The sequence below is a fragment of the Mobula hypostoma genome, chromosome 1 (genome assembly GCF_963921235.1).
Source record: "Mobula hypostoma chromosome 1, sMobHyp1.1, whole genome shotgun sequence".
NCBI classification, from domain to species: domain Eukaryota; kingdom Metazoa; phylum Chordata; class Chondrichthyes; order Myliobatiformes; family Myliobatidae; genus Mobula; species Mobula hypostoma.
The window spans coordinates 91,047,410-91,065,881 of NC_086097.1; the positions used below are offsets into that span (position 1 = coordinate 91,047,410).

The 18,472-nt window shown below is 44.3% G+C and overlaps 1 protein-coding gene across 4 annotated transcripts in view; it reads left to right on the plus strand.

The window, feature by feature from the left end:
• The first annotated feature begins 1,297 nt into the window (after positions 1-1,297).
• The window catches only part of tmem121aa (transmembrane protein 121Aa), an 87,722-nt gene continuing 70,547 nt past the window's right edge, over positions 1,298-18,472 (plus strand). For all 4 annotated transcript variants that reach the window (XM_063072754.1, XM_063073097.1, XM_063072842.1 and 1 more), the window contains exon 1: positions 1,298-1,470. The gene's annotated coding sequence lies outside the window, so the exon portion shown is untranslated. The remainder of the gene's footprint in view (positions 1,471-18,472) is intronic.

Genomic DNA, 18,472 nt, shown 5'->3' on the forward strand with positions numbered 1-18,472 from the left:
ACATTTCCTACAGGGGTGATAATTCATTGACAATAAATTCTTTGTAATGCCCTTGGTTTGTGAAAGGTATTATTTAAACACTTATATAATCATAGCACAAAACCAGGCCTTCAGCCCAACTCATCCATGTACACCAAGGTAACTAGATTAGATTAGATTAGATTATGAGGACACTACCAAAGCTTATTGCATATTTCCCTAAACCTTTCCTGTCAATGTACTTATCTGAATGTCTTTTAAATATCATTATTGATCTTGCCTCAACTGCTTTCTCTGACAGATTGACCCATGTATGCACTGCCTTCTGGCTGAAGAAGTTGCCCTCCCATCCAGGTCCCTTTTAAATCTTTTTTTTCCTATCACTTTAAATTTACACCTTCCAGTGTTAGGTTTCCTTTCCCTGGGAAATAAAGACTGTGTCCCTCATACTTGTGTTTCATTTCCTTCCCAATTGTGGGCAGATACAACCTTCAACCAGCCACGAATTTACCAACCACACAAGAAATAACAGAGAATTTGCCTCAGCACTATTAACTGTCTGTATACAGCTTATCTGTATCAAGCTGTCTCTTTCACTCAGTCTGCCTGTCTATAACTCTGTATTTTAAAAAGTGCTTAGTGAAATGGACTCTGAATAAACCTTCAGAAACCTGGACCTACCAGGGAACTGGTTAAAAATGAAGGAAACTCTCTCCTCCTGCACCAATGCCTTTTACTATAGACTTTTTAAAATTCCTACATTGTTAATGCAAATAGTATGGAAAATAATCTGCGTCCGTTTATCGTGAATCAATTTACCAAAAACTTGGCAGAAGGTTTTGAGGTGTTCAGCCAAAAGCAACTACTTGCCTAATTTTAAACTCTCTCTCTCTCTTTCTCTCTCTCACTCTCGCTCTGACCTCCAGGAACACTGGACTAACGGGCTGTTAGAATTCATCTTCCAAATGACTGCACAAGAGACTGTTCGGTGTCAGTGAAAGCTCTAGATTTTGTGAAAGGGGAGGGGATGAGAGGAGACAGCTAGCGATGGAGGGCTGCAGGCAGCACAGATATTAGACAGTTGCAGGGCAATGTGACAGTATTTCGTGCAGGCAAAATGCTGATAAATTACCCACACTGAGAGTCAGCGCCTTCCCTTATTCTGTCGGGTTTGGCAGTGGCAAGCAAGAACGGAGGCTTGTCAGCAGTGAATGTGTTGATATGTATGTGTGTGTGTGACAGAAAGAGAGAGAGAGAGAGAGAGAGAGAAAGGAGGTGGGGGGGGGGATTTGAAAGGGGTCTCTCTGGTGCGGGGGAGACAAAAACCCGCCGAGGATTCCCGCCGCTCTCTCAATGTCACGATCCACCACAGGAAATCTATCTACACAGCTTCCTTTCTCCCGGGGAAGGGAGATTACAATTAGCTTTTCATCGTGAGTTTTTGGCAGATTCGGCAGCATACTCGGTCCCGAGGAGAAAACCAGGCATCGGGTAAGACAAAACTGCAATTTTACTTGGATCGCTTAACTTGAGGGGTTACATGACATGAGGGGATGGGTTGCAAAGGTTATTTACAAAACTACAGAAATTAGCGATTTTTTTTTCAAAATGCATAAAATGATATCCTTTTCTTCCCCTTGCTTGTTTTTCCCCAGAAACTCTGTCCATTTGTATCATATCTCCCTCTCACAATTTAGCCCCAATGGCAGTTTCTGATTTCAGTATTCTGTTGGGATTGTAGAGGATGAATGAGAGACCGTTGTCCCTTACTGAGGCATCCCTGAGTATTGCAAATTGCTTGTATTGCAGACTGGAGCCTCCAGAGGTACAGTGGGCTGTGGGGGTGGTAGGGGAACATTTGTCAGAGAAGCTGATCTCTCTATATGGAGCTGTTTTAAAAAGCATTTGAACTTATTTCTGTGTTGTGCTGCCGCTGTTTGGAACCACAGAGCATAGACTTTCAGAGACGAGCTTTACGGTATGCTTCATAACTAAAGTTGTTGAAATCCCACCTGATTAGCTTCATGAAGGGTTTTGTTTTTTCCTCAGTTGTAATTACTTTGTTTGAGAAACTTGCCAATGCAGCAATTCTGGGTGAAATTCGGGTTATGCACCTGCGGTTCCTTGCAAAGGGCAAGGGATGGGAGATGGTGATGTGGGGATGTGAAAGGGTAGCGGGTGTGATTTGCAGGAGGGGGAGGTTCCAGGTTTTGTGGCTTCGGAAAAGATTACAACGGCAAACGCCTCACCACCTTTACAGTTGCTGCCATGCTTTGAAAACTGCCAACTTGATCTGAAAAGCAGCTGCAAAGTTATATACTGTATTGCCAAACATGGTGACGGGATGCAGGCTGAAGCGCAAGGTCCATGTGATGAAAATGGCGCTAAATCCCGCCAGCCAATCTTGCATGCTGACAAGGAAAGCATTGGTTCTTAGAGGGACAGGGACCTCAGAGGTAATTTTAAAAAGAGTCCACTACCACAAGCCCTCAGAAGTTATCGTAGAACACCTCAACCGAATGCTTTCCAACAACATTGATATGAAACGCTTAGTTTATTGGAGACTTCAATATAATTGAGCGTTTATGCCTATCATTGTGTATTTGCTTTGCAACAATAACCGCAGAACACAACAAATAAAAATTCCCTTTCTTTTTCTGAAGTAAAAGTTGAAACAGGTTGGATTGAATTCACAGCAGGTGGCGGCAGGGAGTCACTATCCAATAGCTCGTGGGCTGGGGCCGCCTGGGGGGGGGGAATAATATTTAAATAGCTCTCAAACGGTGGCAACCTTTTCAGCAATTGTTCTTGTTACCCCCTCTGTGATTTGTGATAACTTAAGAGTTCGTAACCGCTGTGTGCGTTTTTTTTTACTAAAGAATGATTTGCAGTAAATAAACAATGCCGAAACAATTGTGGTGGACAGTGGGAGAGGAACAGTCTGTGTCAGGCGGAAGGGTCCATTTGTTGGACTTGGCTTGTGCACTTGAGTGAAGGAGGGTCGCGTTTTTGACTTTCAGCGTGCTGCGTGTGTTGGACAATGCCTATTCAGTACTTGCTATTCATTACACAGTCGTTATTGGTTCACTCTGCAGCACTAGACGATCCATAATGCAGAATATGTCCGAGATTTTAATTAAGAGCCCATTCCGCCACACTTTGTGTGATCAAAGCTTTCAATGACTCTCCCCGAGGGGAATTAAAATAAGATATACAGAAGTTTTTTCTAATACATTAAGTGTGCCTTAACTAATATATGCCGTTTAATTTGATGAAGGGAAGTATACGAACGGATTGTGGAATTCAGTGACTGAGAGAATTAGGTCAGTCCACAGATACAAGCAGCTCCCAGGAAACTGCAAAAACAAATTTTAAACAAATTAAGTTCTATATAAAAATGCCAAATAGTCTTGTAAGATATTTGCTGCAGGCAAATTTTGAACGTATAGATTTGTAGAGTAAGTGCAATATGGTTGAAAATAGTGAGTAAGTTTGGGGGTTTCTTTAAGATCAACATGTCTCCTCATCGCTTTTGAATTCTTTTTTGATCAGTGATTGCAGTTAGGAATAAAATGATCGAAATCTTCGCATATCACACAGAGTGGAGGATAGGCAATGTTGTTTTGCTGTTCAAGAAAGGCTCTAAACATAAACCAGGAAATTATAGGCCAGTGAATCTAACATCAGTTGTGCGAAAGTTATTGGAAGGTATTCTAAGAGATTAACTCATTGGAGATATAGCGATAACGTGTACTGGGGGAAAAGGCTCCGTCAGAGAGCTGGACTATCATCAAAATCATTACAAATCTCAAAACTAGATCTAATAGCATCTGTTGTTCATGCATAGAACAGATAGATCGTCCGAGTCTTCTAGACGGAATCATGGCCTCCAGTATATTGGGGTAGGCAATGTGCTGATGGACGGCTACGGCCTGAAGCATTGACTGTTTGCTCCTTTCCATGGGTGCCGCCTGGCCTGCTGAGTTCCTCCAGCATTGTGTGTGTGTTGACTTCCATGTATAATACATTGTAGTTTTGCTAGAGTCAGCTGTGCGCACAGTGATGCCAGTCTGCCAGTCTACTTATCGCATGCTCCCTCCACAACCTGCACAAGTTGAAGAGTGGAAACAGTCTGAGACCTTTGGTGAATATCCCATGGAAAGCAGGGGACTCAACTCACTGTGAGTGCCAATTGACTGATGTTGATGGCCACAGTATCTCCAGTCTCAGTTCCCAATGCTATTGGACACTACATCAGGGTGACCCTCCACGGTCTGAAGCCTCCATGTAGTTCACGTCAGAGCTGCTACCTGTGGTCACTGGCTCCTTGACCAGCCCCTGACCTAATGTGGGTGGGCCCACACATGGTGGGGGAAGGGTGTCAATCGGGGCAAATGATCCGCACTCGGCTGGTTCGACACAGAGGAGAGTGCCATGTCCCCTCACCAACCCTCCTGCCAACCGCTGTGCTTTCCGTCCTCCCCCATGGCAGTCTTTATACAGATGGTCAGGGACTTGACACCTTTCCTTCTGATGCAACAGCTGTGAGCTTTCCATGCAGCCTGCATTGGTGTTACACAGGTCCCATTTTAGTGCAAGGTTGCAGGTGCAAATCTGTTTCTAACGTATTATGGAGCAGCTGGTAGAGACTCAGGTTCAATCCTGATCCCAGTGCTATCCACATGGAGTTTGCATGTCCTCCTTTCCTTTGGGTGCTCTGGGTTCCCCCCCCCTCCTCCCTCAGACTAGTGGGTTGCTACTATAAAGGCTTGGTTCAGACTGCTCTTGGTGCAAAGGTAAGCGGTAGAACCTGGGGAGAGTCCATAGGTGTGTGAAGAGAATACAGTGAGTCAGGATATGATTAGTGTAAAAATGGGAGCTTGATGGTTGGTGCACACAATGGGTTGAAGACCCTATGTCTATGCTGCATCTCACTATTATTCACTCTAACTCTCCCTTTACCTAATTTAGCAAATTATTTCAAGTAATGCATTGAGCACCTGTTATAGCACTTGTTTAGTGCACATGAGCAGAATGAAGTGCAATTTCTAGGCAATAGCCAGTAACATCGGGTGTTTAGGAATTTGCTATTGAGTAATAGTGCGAGGGAGTTAGATTAACGTGAACAAAAGTATATGTATATTTGGCACAGGGGTGGTGGGGATGGAGTTGCACTTTGAAGCATCTGGATTAATGTTATACATTCAGCTTTCTTTGGGATGGGGTTGAGGCTTACTGAGCAACTATTGGACTAAATGTCAGAAGAGATTCAGACCACAATTCTGCCAACATTTAGTCAATAATGTAATTTAATCTAGATATTCGATAATTCAGCCCTGCATAGCGTGTCACTGAATGATGTTAGCACAGGGTTTTGGCATTAATCAAACCATTTTTGTTGTTATTTAGCTTTTAGAAAGGGTAGTAGCGGCAAGACCCACTTCAAGGCTGATCATGGTGACACGACTGATTTAAGATCTGATGATGTCTCAAGCTTTAAAATGATGGCAATACTGCCCCTTAAAAACCATTATGAAGTGGTACCCCTGATGAAAAGCTGGAATAAATTCTCTTAAAAATGTGTTATTCAATTTGACCAACTCCCTCCTCCAACTACTCATCAAAGCATATTTGAATGCTTGAGTTTTAATATTCTTCAAATGACATTTAAATTAAGAATAAAATAACTCAGTGATAAATTATTTTCTTTCCTTTATTGCATGCTGGGAGAAAGCAGTACACTGATCCTGTCCCTGTCCTGTAATCCACAGTGGAATATTCTAATAAAACGAGGCTGTTAAGGTCATACTGGGTTAACTTTGACCTCCCTGGCAGACATGAAAGTTAATGTCTGATGACACTGTATCAGACATGAGAGTTCTAGAGGCATACAACACTGAAACACACTCTTCTCTCACTAATACCATGCAGACCATCAATTACTATTTACACTGAACCTACAGTAATCCATTTTTTAAAATTCCCCACATTCCAATCAACTTCCACCAGTTTCCATCACTCACCTACACATTAGGGAAAATTTACAGTGACCAATCAACTACTACTATGTATGCAAACTTGAGTTTGCAGAAGAAATTATAACAGGAAGAACATGCAAACTCCACACGGACAGCACTTGATGTCAGGATTGAACCCATGTCTCTGGGACTGTGAGGCAGCAGCTTTACTAGCTGTGCTACTATGCCAGCTAGTCTCCTAGACTGGTGGTAGAACTGCTGGTGGAAAGAGAACAAAAGTCCATCTAATTCAGTTTCCTGGTGGTTGCATAATCCAGTGATAACCATAAGACATAGGAGCAGAATTAGGCCATCTGGCCCATTGAGTCTGCTCCACCATTCATTGATGGCTGACTCTTTTTTTTTCTCCCCGTAACCTTTGATGCCATGTCCAATCAAGAACCTATCAATCTCTGCCTTAAATACATCCAACAACCTGGCCTCCACAGCTGCACGTAGCAACAAATTCCACAATTTCACCACCTTTGGCTAAAGAAATTTCTTCACATCTCTGTTTTGGAAGGGTACCCCTCTATCCTGAGGCTGTGCCCTCTTGTCCTAGACTCTCCCACCATGGGAAACATCCTTTCCACATCTACTCTGTCTAGGCCTTTCAACATTTGAAAGGTTTCAATGAGATACCCCCTCATCCTTTTGAATTCCAGTGAGTACAGACCCACAGCCATCAAACATCCCTCGTATGATAACCCTTTCCTTCCTGGAATCACCCTTGTGAACCTCCTCTGAACCCTCTCCAATGCCAGCATACCTTTCCTAAGATGAGCGGCTCAAAACTGTTCACAATTCTCAAGGTGAGACCTCATCAGTGCCTTATAAAGCCTCAGCATCACATCCTTGCTCTTGTATTCTGGACCTCTTGAAATGAACATGGCATTTGCCTTCCTCCCCACCGACTCAACCTGCAAGTTAACCCTTAAGGTATTCTGCACAAGGACTCCCAAGTCCCTTTGCATCTCAGATTTTTGGATTTTCTCCCCGCTTAGAAAATAGTCTGCACATTTATTTCTACTTTCAAAGTGCATGACCATGCATTTTCCAACATTCTGTATGAGGGGTGTTTGTGGCCTAGGGTAGAAGGAGTCAATTTTATAAAACCTAGCATATTTATTTTTCAACATAGTCCCCTCGTACATTTACACACTTAGTCCAGCAGTCGTGGAGCATACAGATCCCTTCTTTGTAGAAGTGGTCCACAGCAGGGATGATTGATAAGTTTGTGGCCCAAGGTAGAAGGAGTCAATTTTAGAAAACCTAGCACATTTATTTTTCAACATAGTCCCCTCCTACATGTACACACTTAGTCCAGCGGTCGTGGAGCATATGAATCCCTTCTTTGTAGAAGTGGCCCACAGCAGGGGTGATTGATAAGTTTGAGGCCTAAGGTAGAAGGAAATGAGTTATGAACTTCAAACCTTCTGCATTATCACTCAAAGAGTTGAACTGGATGTACATTTAATGAGAGTGTCTTGGACCTCCAGGTGGTCCACAGCAGAGGTGATTGATAAGTTCGTGACCTAAGGTAGAAGGAGATGAGTTATACAGCTCTCTTTGAGTGAAAATGCAGAAAGTTTGAAGTTAGTATCTCATCTCCTTCTACCTTAGGCCATGAACTTATCAATCACCCCTGCTGTGGATCACCCCTGGAGGTCCAAGAAGAAAACCATGCTGACTTCTACAAAGATGGGACCCGTATGCTCCACGATCGCTGGACTAAGTGTGTAAATGTAGGAAAAATAAATTTGCTAGGTCTTCTAAAATTGACTCCTACCTTAGGCCACAAACTTAACAATCACCCCGTATCATTTGCAACTTTCTTGCCCATTCCCCGAATCTGTCTAGGTCCTTCTGCATCCTGCCTGTTTCCTCAACACTACCTGCCCCTCCACCAATCTTTGTATCATCTGCAAACTTGGGAAAAAGCCATCTACCCCATCATTTAAATCATTTATATACAGCATAAAAAGAAGTGGTCCCAACACCGACCCCTGCGGAACACCACTAGTTATTGGCAGCCAAACAGAAAAGGATTCTTTTATTCCCACTCGCTGCCTCCTACCAATCAGCCAATGCTCTAACCATGTTAGTAATGCTCCTGTAATACCATGGGCTCTTAATTTGATAAGCAGCCTCATGTGTGGCACCTTATGAAAGTCTAAATATACAACATCTACTATATCCCCCTAATCCATCCTACTTGTAATCTCATCAAAGAATCCTAACATGTTTGTCAGGCAGGATTTTCCCTGAAGAAAACCATGCTGACTTTGTACTATCTTGTCTTGTGTCACCAAGTACTCATCGCCTCATCTTTAACAATTGACTCTAACATCTTCCCAACCACCGAGGTCAGGCTAACTGGTCTATAATTTTCTTTCTGCTGCCTTCCTCCTTTCTTAAATTTCTTAATGAATGGAGTGACATTTGCAATTTTCCAGAACTCTGGCACCATGCCAGAGTCCAATAATTTTTGAAAGATCATTTCTAATGCCACCACAATCTCTAACATTACCTCTTTCAGAACCCTAGGATGCAGTTCATCTGGTCCGAGTGACTTACGTACCTTTAGGTCTTCCAGCTTTTTGAGCACCTTCTCTCTTATAATAGTATCTGCACCCACTTCTCTTCCTTCACACACTACAACATCAGGCATACTGCTAGTATCTTCCACAGTGAAGACTGATGCAAAATACTCATTTAGTTCATCAGTCATCTCCTTGCCCCCTGTTATTATTTCTCCGGCCTCATTTTCTAGCAGCCTTATTTTCACTCTCATTTCTCTTTTATTTTTAACATACTTGAAAAAACTTTTACTGTCCACTTTGACATTGTTTGCTAGCTTGCTTTCATCTTTCATCTTTTCCCTTCTAATGATATTTTTAGTTGCTCTCTGTAGGTTTCTAAAAACTTCCTAATTCTCTATCTTCCCACTAACTTTTGCTTTGTTGTATGCCCTTTCTTTTGCTTTTACAATAGCTTTGACTTCCCTTGTCAGCCATGGTTGTACTTGAGCATTTCTTCATTTTTGGAATACAGATGTCCTGCACCTTTCTCATTTTTCTCAGAAACGCACACCATTGCTGCTTTGCTGACATCTCTGGTAGCAGTTCCTTCCAATTTCCTTTGGCCAGCTCCTCTCTCATACCACTGTAATTTCCCTTACTCCACTGAAATACTGCTACATCAGGCTTTACTTTCTCCCTATCAAATTTCAAGTTAACCTCAATCATATTGTGATCACTGGTTCCTAAGGATCTGTTGGCTCACAATGGCAATAACTCACTATCAGTTATCCAAAACATACCCAGGGATGTACTGAAAAAGTTACAGCAGTAAACGGGATTTACAAGCTATTGAACTCTGTCATTGTTCTTTCAAAATAAGCAGTTATCAACACATCTTGTGCTACAAAGTTGTGCCAAACATGTCCCTACCTTGGAAATTACTACGGTTACCCATAGCCCTCCATTTTTCTAAGCTCCATGTACCTATCCAAAAGTCTCTTAAAAGACTCTGTTGTATCCGCCTCCACCACCATTGCTGGCAGCCCGTTCCATGCACTCACCACTCTCTGAGTAAAAAACTCACCCCTGACATCTCCTCTGTACCTACTCCCAAGCACCTGAACCCTGTGCCCTCTTGTGGCAGCCATTTCAGCCCTGGGGAAAAGCCCCTGACTATCCACACGATCAATGCCTCTCATCATCTTATACACCTCTATCAGGTCACCTCTATCCTCCGTCGCTCCAAGGAGAAAAGGCCAAGTTCACCCAACCTGTTTTCATAAGGCATGCTCGCCAATCCAGGCAACATTCTTGTAAATCTCCCCTGCACCCTTTCTATGGTATCCACATCCTTCCTGTAGTGAGGTGACCAGAACTGAGCACAGTACTCCAAATGGGGTCTGACCAGGGTCCTATATAGCTGCAACATTACCTCTCAGCTCCTAAATTCAATTCCACGATTGATGAAGGCCAATACACCGTATGCCTTCTTAACCACAGAGTCAACCTGTGCAGCTGCTTTGAGCGTCCTATGGACTCGTACCTCAAAATCCCTCTGATCCTCCACATTGCCGAGAGTCTTACCATTAATACTATATTCTGCCATCATATTCGACTTACCAAAATGAACTACTTCACACTTATCCGAGTTGAACTCCATCTGCCACTTCTCAGCCCAGTTTTGCATCCTATCAATGTCCCCCTGCAACCTCTGACAGCCCTCTACACTATCCACAACACCCCCAACCTTTGTGTCAATAACCCATCCCACCACTTCCTCATCCAGGTCATTTATAAAAATCATGAAGAGTAAGAGTCCCAGAACAGATTTCCAAGGCACACCACTGGTCACCGACCGAGGAAAAATTCAGAGGAATTTTTTTTTACACAGAGAGTGGTGAGTGGATGGGACACCCTGCCAGAGTAGGTGGTAGAGGTTGATACATTAGGAATATTTAAGACAGGCTGAGAGGCCTCAAGGTTGGTCAGTGGGACCAGATGTAACCAGATGTAACCAGATGTTGTGGTTGAAAGGAGAGTCATTTAAAGGGGATGATGAAACTGAGGGAGATGGATGTACTAGGCAGATTGTTGACCTTGGGGGATGCATATCCTGTTATTTCTCACAGGCAGTGCCACAAAAACAATCTCATGGCATCAACCCTTACCAGCATTTCCAGGGAAATGAGGCTGTCATGTTACAAACATGAAAGTAAAGACTGGCTTCCTCATTGTATGTCAGTAATGGCCAGTCTATTTCCTGAGATTGGTTACCAAAGTCTCTGCTCATATCAGAGATGGTGATTATGGTTGGAGAGGATTGGGTGGCTCAGGTATTTAGAATTTTAACCTCACGGTCCCACCTCACCAAATTTTTGTGTACACTAGTTACTAAATCCCTCTCCAAGAATCCCAAAGAAGTGGTCCTGGACATTGCTAAATGGTTTGTTACAACTATTTAATCCTTTCTGAATAAGACCATAAGGCCATAAAACCTAAGACCAGAATTAGGCTACTTAGACCATTGAATCTGATATGCCATTCAATCATGGCTGATTTATTTTCCCTCTCAACTCCATCCTCCTGCCTTCTTCCCATAACCTTTGACACCCTCACTAATCAAGAACCTATCAAACTCCGCTTTAAATATACCCAATGACTTGGCCTCCACAGCTTTCTGCGGCAATGACTTCCACAGATTCACCACACCACTCTCTGGCTAAAGGAATTCCTCATCATCTCTAAAGGGATCTAAAGGGATATTCTTCTATTCTGAGACTGTGCCCTCTGGTCTTAGACTCCCCCCGCCCCCCCCCGCCACTCTAGGAAACATCCTCTCCACATCTACTCTATCTAGGCCCTAGGCCTTTCAGTATTCAATAGATTCCAATGAAATTCCTCCTCATTCTTCTAAACTCCAGTGGATACAGGCCCAGGGCTATCAAACACCCCTCATACATTAACCCTTCCATTCCCAGAATAATTCTCATGAATCTCTTCTTGTCCTTCCCCAACACCAGCACATCTGTCTCTTAGATAAGGGACCCAAAACTGCTCACAATACTCCAAGTGCGGTCTGACCAATACCTTATAAAGCTTCAGCATTACATCCTTGCTTTTATAGCCTAGTTCTCTTGAAATGAATGCTCACATTGCGTCTGCATTCCTTGCCACCGACCCAACCTGTAAGTTAACACTAAGGGAATCCTGCACAAGGACTCCAATTTCCGTTGCACCTCTGATTTCTGAGTTTTCTCCCCATTTCGAAGGTAGTCTACATCCTTATTTCTTCTGCACAAAGTGCATGACCATACACTTCCCTGCACTGCATTCCATCAGCAACTGCTTTTCCCATTCTCTTAATCTGTCTATTAACACTCAGCCTTCTCTTTTCCAGTGAGACTGTGTCCAATATTAATGATTGCTTCTCGTAATCTTAATCATGTTAATTGCTCTTTTCCAAATCCTTTCAGTAGCTACAGTATTATTTACACACAGGAATAGCAGATTGGCACACAGCAGTTTCTCCCCTTCATAGAAAATGTGAACTATCTTTCATGCTTGCCTTTCATTTCAAGTCTGTCTCACTACCCAGAATCATTATCGTCTACTCTCCTATATAAAGAAAGGATTTCCATTATCAGGATTGTTTGCTAACTGAAGCTCAGAATTGTTCTTTCAGAACCTTTTGCGGTGCCTACTCCACCAAGAGCAACAATTTCAGTTTCTAGTCAGTTTCATTTTCCATGCACGTATTCTTTCCATTTAAATTATAGGACCCTCTGCACATTTTTCATCGCTCATTCTTTACAGTTTTGGAGACTGTCATCTTCAATGGTTTGCAACGTCAGCCACTCCAAACACGTGCTGAGAGTGTTAAATGAAGGAGACCCCTGAACATTCGCCAAGGATGAAGAAAATTTCTGTGTTTCAATCTCCCTCCACCATTGCGTGCCAGTTATAAAATATTCCAGCAATCCCTCTTTTTAAAAAAAAAATTCAGTTTCAGTGGTAGCCTTTCCAATTTGTAAGACCTTGCTGAAGTCCAAGTGCATTTCAAAGAATTAGATGGTCTCTTTTCACATCCTTTGATGTTGGTCATCCTTTCCTTGTAGAAGGGGGCAAAGAACTGTCTGGTCACATTAGTTGCCTGACTGTTGGTTATCACACTTTTCCCTATCCTACTTCAAGCACACTCAGTCTATCCATTAAGTCTATTTATTTCTTAATCTAGCAAATTATTTTTAGTGTTATTCTCCCCTCCCATTGCCATTTTCAAACTAAAATCCTTTCAGAGTGGCACAGCCAGTGGAGCTGCTATCTTACAACCCTCAGAGACTTGGGAATGATCCAGACCTCTGGTGCTGTCTATGTGGAGTCTGCATGCTCTCCCTGTGACAGTGCAAGTTTGCCCAGGTAACCTGCTTTCCTCCCACATCCAAAGCAGGCTGGCAGGTTAATGAAGGGTCTCGCTCGAAACGTCAAATGTTTATTCCCATCCATAAATGCTGCCTGACCTGCTGAGCTCCTCCAGCACATTGTGTGTATTGCTCGAGGTTTCCAGCATCTGCAGTTCCTCTTGTGGCAGGTTACTTGGTTGCCCTGGATTACCTCTGGTAGCTGTGTGGTCGGAAAGTCAGAGTGGAGACATGAGAGAGAATGGACGGCAGAGAAATGAGTGGAGGAGAGGGTTGGTGTGAGATGATGGCATAGATATGATGGGCTGAGTAGCTTCCTTTCAAGTCATAAGAAAATTTATAAGGTTATTTTATTTTTATACTTGCAGTGTGTCTTTTTGCATTAAATCTTCTTTTATTCTGTGCCATTTCCTTACATGGAGATTACAATTTTTAGCAATTAGCAACAAATGGATTAGTATCACACTTTTAAACAAGTGTCAACTAATCCTCCATCTCCAGAATTTAAAATAAAACCTGCAAGGTGGTTTGCAGACATAGTTAATAGCTCAATCCAAGCAATTTTAGCAGCAATTTGGATACAATGTACATAAATTTCCTGAACTTCCTGGAATTTACCAGCGAGAGAAAGGAGGCAGTGGAATAATACTGGATTAGGTTGAAGATGAAACTGATAAATCTAACAACAAGTCTGCTGCCTCGCAGCTGAAATGTCTCTCTTAAATTTTGTGAAATTTAGAAAGCATTTTGCAGTTTGGTGCCCAACATTCTGGAGGTGACGTGTTTGTGAGCGGCACTTTTTGCTGGGCTCAGTGGGCTCTGGTGTCAGGGTGGATTGTGGTGCTAGACCTTGGAGCTGACAGGACAAGCAGCATGAAGGGGAGCAGCAGAGGTGTCAGGAACAGCAGCAGTCCAAACCAGACATACCTACAGTCCAGTCCAGGCACAGCAGCAGTCCAGACTGGACACACCTGTTGTCCAGACCGGACACACCTACAGTCCAAACTGGACACAGCAGCAGTCCAATTGGGACACACCTGCAGTCCAAACCGGACACACCTGCAGTCCAGTCTGGTCACACCTGTAGTCCAGTCCGGTCACACCTGTAGTCCAAGCCGGACACACCTGTAGTCCAATCTGGACACAGCAGCAGTCCAAATGGGGCATAGCAGCAGGCCAATTGGGACACACCTGCAGTCCAAACCGGACACACCTGCAGTCCGGTCCGGGCACACCTACAATCCAGGCCGGTCACACCTGCAGTCCAGTCCAGGCACACCTGCAGTCCAGTCTGGTAGCACCTGCAGTCCAGTCCGGGCACAGTAGCAGCCCAATCCAGACACAGCTGCAGTCTAATCCGGACACACCCGCAGTTGTCTGGAAGGAGGGGTTAACGAGTGGAGAGAAGGGCACACTAGCCACTTGATGAGTCAGAACGAGGGCAGCCTTCCTTGTCATCTCAGTACAACAGAGTTGTGGGGCATCAGTGACAGTTGTCAGCAATTACTGGAATAAGATTCAAAGATTAATAAGAGATCCATAGAGTTATACAGCACAAAACCGACACTTCTGTCCAACGCTCTGTCCACCAGAGAAAGCAGGATCTCCCAGTGGCCACACATTTTAATTCCACATCCCATTCCCATTCTGATATGTCTATCCACGGCCTCCTCTACTGTAAAGATGAAGCCACACTCAGGCTGGAGGAACAACACCTTATATTCCGTCTGGGTAGCCTCCAACCTGACGGCATGAACATTGACCTCTCAAACTTCCGCTAATGCCCCACCTCCCCCTCATACACCATCCATTATTTATTTATATACACACATTCTTTCTCCCTCTCTCCTTTTTCTCCCTCTGTCCCTCTCACTATACCCCTTGCCCATCCTCTGGGTTTTTCCCCCCTCCCCCTTTTCCTTCTCCCTAGGCCTCCTGTCCCATGATCCTCTCATATCCCTATTGCCAATCAACTGTCCAGCTCCTGGCTCCATCCCTCCCCCTCCTGTCTTCTCCTATCATTTTGGATCTCCCCCTCCCCCTCCCACTTTCAAATCTCTTACTAGCTGTTCTTTCAGTTAGTCCTGACGAAGGGTCTCAGCCCGAAATATCGACTCTACCTCTTCCTAGAGATGCTGCCTGGCCTGCTGAGTTTACCAGCAACTTTGATGTGTGCCGCTTGAAATTCCAGCATCTGCAGAGTTCCTCGTGTTTGCACTTCTGTCCGACTGCCCAGACTGATCAAGATGTCTATCTAAGCTAGTCCAATTTGCCTGGATTTGGCCCACATTCCTCTAAACCTTTCATGTCCAAATAACACACACAAAATGCTGGAGGAACTGATTCCTCCCCCTCCAAGTTTCACCTATCGCCAGGCATTTCTCTCTCCCTCCCCCCACCTTTCAAATCTGCTCCTCAGCTTTTTTTCTACAGTCCTGCCAAAGGGTTTCGGCCAGAAACGTCGACTGTACTTTTTTTTATAGAGGCTGCCTGGCCGGCCTGCTGAGTTCCTCCAGCATTTTGTGCATGTTGCTTGGATTTCCAGCGTCTGCAGATTTTCTCTTGTTTGTGACCTGTCCAAATGTCTTTTAAATGTCTCAATTTTACCACTTCCTATGGCAGCTTATTCCATATACCCATCACTCTTTCTGTGTGAGAAAATTCCCCCTCAGGCCCCTTCTGAATCTTTCCTCTCTCACCTTACATCTGTGTCCTCTGATTTTTGACTCCCCTACCTTGGATAAAAGACTATGGCTATCAACCCTAGCAAAGCCCTACATAATTTTATAAAGCTCCATAAAGTTATCCCTCAAACTCCTGTGCTCCAGAGAAACTATTTCCAGGCTATTCGGCCTCTCCTTATGATTCAAGCCCTCCAGTCTAGTCAACAGCTTTTCTGCAAACCTCCCCTTGACCCTAGCTGTAAGGATCCCCACCTCCTTTAATAAATTTGTCTCAGTTTTCTTTCAGGGCTCAGCTGCTGACATTCATAGCTCTCTCCGTCACTCTGGTACAGCAGTAAACAAGGCAAGTGACTGAGAGGACAAGTCTATGAACATAGGACACAGAATATATAACATAGAGCAGTAACACAGGAACAGGCTCTTTGGCCTGCAATATTGTTCAAACTAGTTCACTACTGATGTCTAATGACACTAACTCCTTCTGCTTGCTAATGGTCCATATCCGTCCATTCTTTCCAGACTCGTGTGCCTATCTGACAGCCTCTTAAAGATCACTATTTTAACTGCTTCCACCACCACCCTGACCAGTGCTTTCTAAACATCCACCATGCCCTGTTCAAACTCTTACCCTCTTACCTTAAATGCCCTGAGAAAAAGATACCAGCTTTGCACTCCATCTGTGCCCCTCATAATTTTATAAACCTCTGTCGGGTCTCCCTCAGACTCACCCACTCCAGAGAAACAGCTCTAGTTTGTCCAACCTGTCCTTACGGCACATGCCCTGTAATCCTGGTAAACCTCTTCTGCACCTTCTCCCAGACTTCCAGCTCCTTTCTGTAATGGGATGGATGTAATATTCCAGAGATGGGCTAACTGGAGTTTGTTTAAAGCTGCAACATAACTTTATGGCTCTTGCATTCAGTGCCTCGATAAATTAAGGCAACCATGTCATACATCTTCTTTACCACCCCATCAGCTTGTGTGGCCACTTTCAGGGAGCTATAGACTTGGACCTTAATATCACTCTACATCTATTGTAATGAAGTGCTTTTAGAGGCTTGCCATGGCTCAAATTACCTTCTGCCTCAGCAAGGACCTGCGCCCACTTCAATTTGCCTATCGCCATCATAGATCTTTAGCAGATGCTATCTCGCCGTCTCCCCACTCTACTCTTGAGCATTTGGACAACTGAAGTACATATATCAGGATGCTGTTTATCTCCTCAATGTCATCTCCTCAAAACTTATTATCATGTTCCAAGACCCATGCTCTATACCTTCCTCAAGGATGCATTTGGGTCCTTGACTTCCTCAGTGAGAGACCAGAATCAGTGTAGACCGAAACCTTACCTGTTTGTCACCGACTATCAACACAGGTGTGCTCAGGGTTGTGTTCAGCCTTCTGTTCGGTCTCTGCTCTACTCTCTCTATAGCTACAACTATGTGGCTAATCACAAAATATGAAATCTCGAACAGTACAGCACAAAAACAACCCATTCAGCCCACAGTCCTGTGATTAATTAAATGTCTAAGCATACTAATCCCTTCTTTTCACACAATAACTATATACTACTTGATAACTACTTGATTGTCTGCAAATTCACACACCAAAGAGCCTCTTTAAACACCTCCATCATAATACTTGCTTCTTCTACAAGGCCTGGCAGTGCATTCCAGGCACCCACCACTCTTTGTAAACGAACTTGTCCAGCACATCTCCTTTGAAATGATCCTCTCTCACTTTGCATATAGCCACCTAAAGAGCATTACTTCAACACCATCTTCAAGTTTACAGGTGCCACCACTGTTGTTGGAAGAATCAAGGATTATGACAAGGAGAATTAGGTCAGCTGGTTCAGTGGTGTTTTACCAATAAGGTTCGTCCATCATCATCGATGAAGACCTCGACACCATTAGTACTTTTTACGAGGTCGAGTTGCTAGCTCGACACTCAACCCGGCACGGATGGAAAGCGTGCCTGAGAGTGGCCTGACTGGATTCGAACTCGGGAACCTTCGCCCCGGAGGCCGGCGTTGATGTCATTGCGCCACCAGCCGGCTTGATGGTGCCAAGACTAGCGCTTGATTTGGATTTAAGTGAGGGAGAGTTGCGCAGTGTCAGCCTCACTCTCTCTTCCCAATTCCCATCTGGATCCAGTGGCAAGACAAGAGTCGAGACGGCTGCAGATGGGACTAGGCACAGTGGATGACCAAGGCGTCCTCTGTGTCGAGTCCTGTTCTACACGTTCCACGACGCTTGCAGAGACCGCCTTCTTGACCGTTGGACCTTCCATTGGTCTTGTCCGCTCCATCCGCCAGAGTCTGTCTTTACATGCTGGGATAGACAACTCCCTATCTCACCGAGTGTTTGAGACCCGTCGGCTACCCTCACCTGGTTTACCCAGCTTGTTGAAGCCGTCGCCCGGGGTGTGGACGCTGTCGCATGCAAACAGCTACGGGGAGCCACAGGTGAGAGCTGAGTGCCAGGTGGGGACCAAAGGTGGACTAACCGCCTTGAAAGGGACGCGACATAGCCTTGCAGTCAAAGTCAGCAAAACTGATTGTGGACTTTAGGAAGGGAAAGCAGGAAAATCCAGCTCCATTCCTTATTGAAGGGTCTTTAGTGCAAAAGCTGAGCAGCTTCAAGTCCCTGGGTGCCAATATCTCAGAGGATCTCTCTTACACCCAGCGCATAGATGCAACCACAAAGAAGGTATGGCAGCGTCTCTATTTCCTTTGCATTTTAAGGAGAGTTGGCCTGTCATCCGCTATGGATGTACAGTGGGAGGCATTCTGGCTTGTTGCATCGTGGCCTGGTATGGGAACTACAATGCACAGAAACACGAGCGGTTAC